The sequence below is a fragment of the Echinops telfairi genome, unplaced genomic scaffold (genome assembly GCF_000313985.2).
Source record: "Echinops telfairi isolate 266 unplaced genomic scaffold, ASM31398v2 ScPeMD7_7469;HRSCAF=8507_0, whole genome shotgun sequence".
Lineage (NCBI taxonomy): Eukaryota > Metazoa > Chordata > Mammalia > Afrosoricida > Tenrecidae > Echinops > Echinops telfairi.
Genome location: NW_022111372.1, coordinates 10,483,103 through 10,491,424, shown reverse-complemented (window position 1 = coordinate 10,491,424; position 8,322 = coordinate 10,483,103). Strand labels below are relative to the sequence as shown.

General features: G+C 36.1%; 1 non-coding gene across 1 annotated transcript; it reads left to right on the top strand.

Moving 5' to 3' along the window:
* The first annotated feature begins 1,805 nt into the window (after positions 1-1,805).
* LOC115873583 lies at positions 1,806-1,912 on the top strand. Its single transcript, XR_004048482.1, has one exon. It is a non-coding gene; the product is annotated as a U6 spliceosomal RNA (small nuclear RNA).
* The last annotated feature ends 6,410 nt before the right edge of the window (positions 1,913-8,322 follow it).

Below are 8,322 nucleotides of genomic sequence, written 5' to 3'. Positions count from 1 at the left end.
AGAAGACTGCAACAGGTTCGGACGCCCCTGCAACCTACTCTGCCTTTTGCCATTCGCATATGCTCGGGTGGGTCCAATGTTGTTTACAGTGTCCGTAGCTGATTGAAATGCAGTCTTTGGCAGGTCCTTATTGAAGAATTGAAGTGCAGACCCCTAGGATTTTGGATCAACACCCTGACAGCCTCTGTTGATAACTGGTCTCTCACACAGCCATGCCTCAAATTAAGGGCCTCACTTCAGAGCAAACGAAGCATTGCAATGGGCCCATGCTCATAGATTTCAACTGCTTTTATCATATGCCTATTCTCCCTGCAGCATCTGGCTTGATACAGCAAATCACATGGCCTTCTAAAGATACAATTATGGTTCCAGCTAGGTTTCAATACCTTTACAGATTTGGGCAATACTCTCCAGGAGACTGTATATACTCTAAATGAGTATCCAAAACATGGTTCTGTTTCTCCAATAAATAGCCAGGAATCACAGCTGTAGGAATGAAAGAGTGGAAATGAGAGTGGCATCATTCACTATTAATCCTAGTAACCTCCTCAAAACATTTTTCTTCTGTCCCTGTGACCCTATGATGTTTAGGCTTGGAGGTCTTAGTTCCAATGGGAAGAATACTTGCACTTGGGGACACAAGACTGATTACATTGAATTGGCAATTAAGAATCCTTCCTGACTACTTTGGCCTCCTTATGCATCTGGATCAACAAGCAAAGGGAGTTACTTGTATTGAGTGATATGATTGAACCTGATTACCAAGAGAAAATGGGATTGATGTTACATAGTGTAGGTAAAGAAGAATATATCTGGAGTCCAGGAGATGCCTTAGGTAATCTTTAATACTACAATGCCCTGTGATAAAATAAATGGTAAATTACAGCAACCCTATTCTGACATGACTATTAATGACCCAGATGTGTGTCACTCTACCAGGCAAAGAACTGCAATCAGGTGAGGTGCTTGCTGAGGGTAAAGGGAGTAACATGAATGGAAGACGGTCGAATTATCAGTTATGGCCATGTGATCAGTTGCAGATATTAGGACTTTAATTTTTGCATGTATTTTCTCCTGTATGAATCAAATATGCATCATACCTCCCACAGTACTATTAGAAGACTTGTACAAGTATTGCATTTCCTGTGATGTATTTATTTATTTGGAGATCCTGAGTTTTACTATATGAGTCCTGAAATTTATATCTGTGTAGGTATGTTTTAAAATGTTTATTTGAGACATCTGCATTATGAACACAAAACTGCTGCCATATTTTAACATCAAATGTTCACTTGTTCATGTGGAACGCCATATGCAACACTTTAGAAATGCACACACTTTGGGTGGCAACAAATGCAGGGTAATGCTAACATGTTTGTTGCCTGAGGTGAATTTTCTGTGATGCTCATCTCTTTTTTTTATACTTTATTTTGCACATTAACAACGGATAATTTGACAAGTCCTGAAAACAGGTTTTTTTTTTTTGCTTTTTATGTAGAATCACCTGCACTAGTTAATACATGCACTACTAAAATCTTACTTCAACATCCGATGAGAAGAATGTTAAAAGGTGTGTAACTGTCATTTGAGATTTTTTACCTTTATTTTTTAGCAGTACTGAAAGGACGTGGTTATAGTGGGAGTCTTCAGGAAGTTCATGGGAAGTGGAATTAAAAAGATAATGGACTTTTTCTACAATCATTTTGAAGCCCTTGGGTATGTTCATTTCTTTCAAGAGGACATGAACAGAAATGTTTAAAATATACTTAGCTAGTCTAAACAAATGCAATAAGTTCACCAATAGAGTGCTCGCTTCGGCAACACATATACTAAAATTGGAATGATACAGAGAAGATTAGCATGGCCCCTGCGCAAGGATGACACACAAATTCGTGAAGCGTTCCATATTAAAAAAAAAAAGGTTCACCAATAGAAGCAAATAAACAAATAATCTAGGCTATAATATTAACTTTACACGTAGCTAAAGCTTTGAATCTTCTCATTGAGGAATCTTAACCTTGGGAGCACTGGAATGTGTGTGCTTATTGATTGCATCACTCAGACAGTTTAAAACCTTTCATTTACCTATTCTTCATTAATATGTATTATCATTAACAATTGTCGTATTAGGTAGTAACTACCCTTATCCCCATTTACATATAAGAAAACTGAGGCAAAGAGAAATTAAGTATTTTACTTAGAGCCAGACTAAAGATTGGACAGTGATATATTATAACCAAAATATTCACACAAAAGACATTTACCTATAGAGCTGTTCACTTAACTTCTGCATACACTTCAACCTTTGGAAAACAATGAAAAGGTACTAAAGAATTCATTACTTGCAATCATGAGTCCTATCTGTTATTTTGAAGTTTATCACTCATAATCAATATAAAATTGCTGAGATTTAAAATATTCCTATCACTATAATCAATTAAATATCCTCATTTTTAGCCTTGTCATTCTCCTCAATGCTCATTGCAGGTATGGATCTTCAAATATATTATGGCATCTATTAAATAATTTCTCTCCACATTGTATTTTCATAAAAATTATTAATAATTTTCCAAGCATATAGAATGGTTGCAGTCACAAAACACTCAATAACCTTAAATTATTACTAATAGTCTTGTAATTATACTGCTAACCTGCTGTTACTAGTGTTGCTTATAGTACTAGTGATACTATTAGCATACTGAACTATGAAATTTAAGAAGGTATGAATTGTAATATTTTCTAGTGTAAGCCTTTAATTATTGTATAAAATTTAGCATAAGGCTTATGTGATATGCATATATAATTTTGATACTTAAAAATACTTAAAGAAATTCCAATTCACCCTTTCTTTTTGATTACAGGATATACATATAACCTCCTCCCTGGGGGATGGACAACAAAAAAGTGGGTAAAGGGAGACATCGGGCAGTGTAAGATATGATAAAATAATAATTTATAAATTATCAAGGGTTCATTAGGGATGGGTGTACGGGGAGGCGGGGGGGAAACATATGAGGAGCTGATTCCAGGAGCCCAAGCAGAAAGCAAGCGTTTTGAGAATGATGAAGGCAATGATTGTATAAGTGTGCTTTACACAATTGATGTATGTGTGAAGATTGTGATAAGAGCTGTATGAGCCGCAATAATATGATTAAAAAAAGAAATTCTAATTCAAATCAATAAAACAAATGCTATAAAGTATAGAGATATAAGCACATTTTCAATATTAATATAAAGTTCATTTAGATTAATATACTCAATGCTGTCTTTCAGTTATACTAATTCCCCTACAGTGGTTTTCCATGTGGTCAGTGAATGCATTGTTTTTGTTTTACTTTTCTAAATGAGAAGAAAGTTATATGAACTGAATTCATCAATCAAAAAGTGAATCACGAAAAAATAAATACTGCAACGTATAGATCCTTCCTTAAAGTGTATACATTTATTTTAGAAACTAATTATCTATTGAAATATAATATTTAATAGTCTTTCAAATGTGAAGAAATTCATTAGCCAGTACTTCATGAAAGAATCACTATTTTTTGCGGGAGGAGGGATAGTGTTCATTTGTTTTTATGTATACTTATTTATTGTAACTAGTATATAATTCATTTATGATGACAGGATTTTAGATCATTCTTCATTGTGAATTTTTTTTAAGTACAAAATTACTTATAGTTGATGCTACAAGCAAAGGTCTGCTAACTAGAAAAAATATTATTTTTACCAAATGTGTAACATAGGCTGGTATAGAAGATTTAGTATAAAATTAATTTTGTCAGGGATGGAATCTGGGACTTTGTTTTGGAGTCTAGGTTTGAGAGTTAGGTATTTATATATTTTACGTATACTATTAATTTGTTTTTCTTAATTTTTTTGAGTTAGTTAAGGAACATCACAAATAAAATGGGGTGAAAATTCTTTTTTAGAAGTAAATTTTAATAAAACTATGTGGTCATAAATATTTCATTTGCATCATATTGCTAAAGTCCAGCACTATGATTGGCAACTATTAAATGATTAATAAGCATGTACTGAATTAACATTTGTGGAATAACTAGTATTATGAAAACAGGAATATTGCTTGAATTTTATATCCATACTCCATGAAGAAATAGATGCTAAAGAAATAAGTTTAATTAATTTCATTTAAATAGTCCAATATATATAATATTAAATAAAGGATCATTTCTATTTTATAAAATTTTACAAATATATGAGTTTTATATGGGAAAAAATACTTCAGAGCTGACATACTGAGAAATCATCCTAAGTATTCAATGCATTGATATATACTAAATAACTTATATCATGCTCTGTTTGTTTAGCTAAAAGCAAATAAACTGTGGAATTAAGAATGAAATAAATATCATTAGTGTTAGTCTTATAAAACCCAAATTAATAGACCATATAATTTCATTTTGTTGATGATATGTCCTTATAAAATTGTGAGAATACCAGGAAAGAAAATATTGGAAAGTTATGCATATACATCTTTATTTCAAAATATTCTGCTTGTGGACTACATAAGAGGCACAGAAAGAATTGCATTAAGTGTGCACCAAATGAAATTTACTAGGGATCAACTGTATAAATAAAGCTTGAGAATAAAATTATTTATTATACTCACTGTCATAGAGTCAATTCTGACTCACAGAGTCCTTGTAGGACAAAGGTTAACAGTCCCTTTGGGCTTCTAATACTTTAAGTTGTATAGGAGTAGAGAGCCTCATCTTCCTCCTGTTGAACCACTTGTGGATTTGAACTGTTGACCTGTGATTACAGGGTGAATTTGACGTCCACTGAATCACCATGGCTTCCTAAAATTATTAATTATTCCAGCAGACTACCTTGCTTGCTGGAAGTGAAGAGAACTTGAAGCGGTCGCTGATGAAGATCATGGCCTGAAGCCTTCCTTATGGATGACAGCTCAATGTAGAGAAAACCAAAATGGTCACATTTGGACCGGGAGGTAACATCATAGTAAACAAAGAAAATATTGAAGTTGTCAAGAATTTTGTCTTGTATCCAGACTGGACTGGAAAACACTCCTAAAGGCCAACGATCCTTGAAATAACTACAATCTTTTCTTTCTTGTTGGGTTTTAATTTGTTCTTTGTCAGTGGTTTGTTGTTGTTGTTTTGCTGTATATTGTTGCTTGGCTTTGCTCTGTCTTGTTTTTGTGAAAGTTATTGTATCCGCAGGTCTGTCTAAATAAGATAGGCTGGATGAACAATTTGGAGGAGAAAACAATGGGACCGACAGTTCCGGGGGGACATGGGAGAGGGGGAGGTGGGGGAAAGGAAGTGATGCTAACAAACCCAGGGACAAGGGAACAACAAATGATCCAAGTTGGTGGTGAGGTGGGTGTGGGAGGCCTGGTAGGGCACGATCAAGGGTAATGTAACAAAGAGGAATTGCTGAAACCCTGGTGGGGACTGAACATGATAGTGGGACAGGAGGAAAGTCAAGAGAAATAGAGGAAAGACCTGGGAGGCAAAGGGCATACATAGAGGTCTAGATAAAGACATGTACATATACAAATATATTATATGAGGATGGGGAAATAGATTTTTGTGCCTATATTTATAGGTTTAGTATTAAGGTAGCAGAAGGACATTGGGCCTCCTCTCAACTACTCCCTCAATGCAAGAATACTTTGTTCTATTAAATTGGCATTCTATGATGCTCATCTTCCCGACACAACCACTGAAGACAAAGCGGGTGAATAAGCAAAAGTGGTGAAGAAAGCTGATGGTGCCCGGCTATCAAAGGATATAGCGTCTGGGCTCTTAAAAGCTTGAAGGTAAACAAGTGGCCATCTAGCTCAGAAGCAACAAAGCCCACGTGTAAGAAGCACACCAGCCTGTGCGATCACGAGGTTTCGAAGTGATCAGGCATCATCAGAACAAAAATCTTACCATAGTGAATTATGGGGGGAGTGCAGAGTGGAGACCCAAAGCCCATTTGTAGGCCACTGGAGATTCCCTTGCAGAGGGCCTCTGTAGGTGATCCAAGCCACCGTATTTTCAATTGCCTCATATGAAAGTTAAAGTTGGACATTGAATTAAGAAGACCAAAGTAGAAGAATCAATGCATTTTAATATGGTGATGGTGGTATCAGAGCTCAAATTATTAACACCCAAGTGGTAGAAGGCTATGGAAGACAGTGGGAGCCCAAAACCCATCTGCAGAGTAATGAGTTAGATTAAACTGTTGGCAGACCTCCCACTAACCACAGACAAGGGTCTAGAACAACCTTACCCACAGATATCATTGTGATCTTGATTATGTTGGATCAAACTTGACACTTGATCAGCTGACCTCCTGTGGTAGTTACATAATCTGGTGTGAATTTGAGAGGATTACAAGTGAAGGCGTGGAGTCTGGCCTGTCAATCAAGATATAACCAATGAAGCTTCTGTGTGGGCATGGCCTTCTTCTAGGAATTCTGGCAACTCTTGACACTTCTCTCTCTCTCTGCTAACTCCCAGAGAGACCCTCTACTGACAAGACACATGATGCTATGTCCTGGGAGCTGGAGAAGCCACATGAAACTCCCCTGATACAACCAGACATCTGGACCTGGAGAAGCCACTGAGATGCTTACAACGTCGCTGGATCCATAAGACTTCCAATCCACTGACCTGTGATCCTCCTGCATTCAGCATCATTGCATGTATTCCATGAATCTAAAGAGGACTTTATATATTGTTATCAGACATATGGGCTAATATAGGACTTATGGGCTTGATTTGGACTGAGCCGGGACGTTTTCTCAATATTCAATTGCTCTTGTATTTAAACCGCTTTCATATATACATATAAGTGTCTTTGAATTTGTTTCTCTAGTCTACCCAGACAAACACATCTCTCTATTGACCCAACCTGAATTTGTTCTAGGTGCAAGTATCCCTTGCATGTTCCCTAACAAAATATTTCTTCCTTGGCTTTTTAAATATTGAAGGTTTTCTTTTTTCCTTGTCCTTCTTACTCATTCTTTGTATTTTTTCTTTATATTATTATTATTTTATCCTTAACAGTTTATTTCAATTTTGTTTTTCTATTGTATCTATTGGGTTTTCCAGTTTGTGAAGCACAGAAGGAGACAATGCATACAGATAATAACTGAAGTAAGGGCTTGGAGGAGATGTAAGGATGGGGGTGGAAATGGGGAAGATGAGGGGATGTCAAGAGTAAACAAGGAAGATGGGAGTGGGGAGAGAGCACTGATTGTTATACAACTCATTTTAAAGGCGATTTAAGCATGGGAGGTTATTCTAAAATTGATTGTGGTAGTGATTATACAACTTTTCTTGATATGATTGAATGATTGAAATATTGAATTGTATAATATGTGGATTAGATGCAAATAAGAATGTACAAATTTAAATAATACATACATGTTTAAAAATAAAATTACTAAATTTAAAAAAATAATAATATGGCAAGAACATTGAGTGCCAAAGGAACAATCAAGCCTGTCTTAGAAGTAGCACTGTCAGAGTGCACATACAGGCAATGATGGCGAGACTTCATCTTACATAGTTTGGACAGTTTTTCAGGCGAATCTAGTACCTGATTCATGCTTCATAAAGTAGTTGGGCAGCATAAAAGTGGTAGGCCCTCAAGGAGATGGATTGACACGGTGTTGGAAACAATGGGCTGAAGCATAGGAATAATTGTGAGAATGGAGAAGAGTGTTGAAAGTACCATGGACTGATATAATGACAAACCAAACTGTGTTGGAAGATGTAAGCCCAGAGTGCTCTTTACAGACAAGGGTGACAAACCTGTACCTTACATGCTTTGGACATTTTGTCCACCCAGACCAATCCTTGGAGAAGGACATTTGTGAATTGGAGGAGCAGTGAAGGAGGGGAAGGCACTCAATGAGATGGGTTGATACAGTGGCTGCAATAATTTGCTCAGGCATTGGACAATTGTCAGGATGGCACAGGACCGGGCGGTGTTTTCTTCTGTTGTGCATAGGGTCACTATTGATCAGAACCACAGTGGTAGTGGCAAGGGGAAGGGGAGATATCAAGGAGTCCATGTGAAAAAGAAATATTTGGAAATGGATTATGGTAGCAAATGTACAATTTTGCTGGACGTGATTGAACTATGGAATATATGATAGATGTATTTTTTTACACTATATACATATATATTTTAATGAATTCACTGACATGCCATCATGTCAATTCTGATTTACAGTAAATCTATTCAACAGAGTAGAGGTGGCCCTGTGAGTTCCCAGACTGTAACTCTTTTTTTTTTTTAATCAATTTATTGGGGCTCATACAATTCATCACAATACAT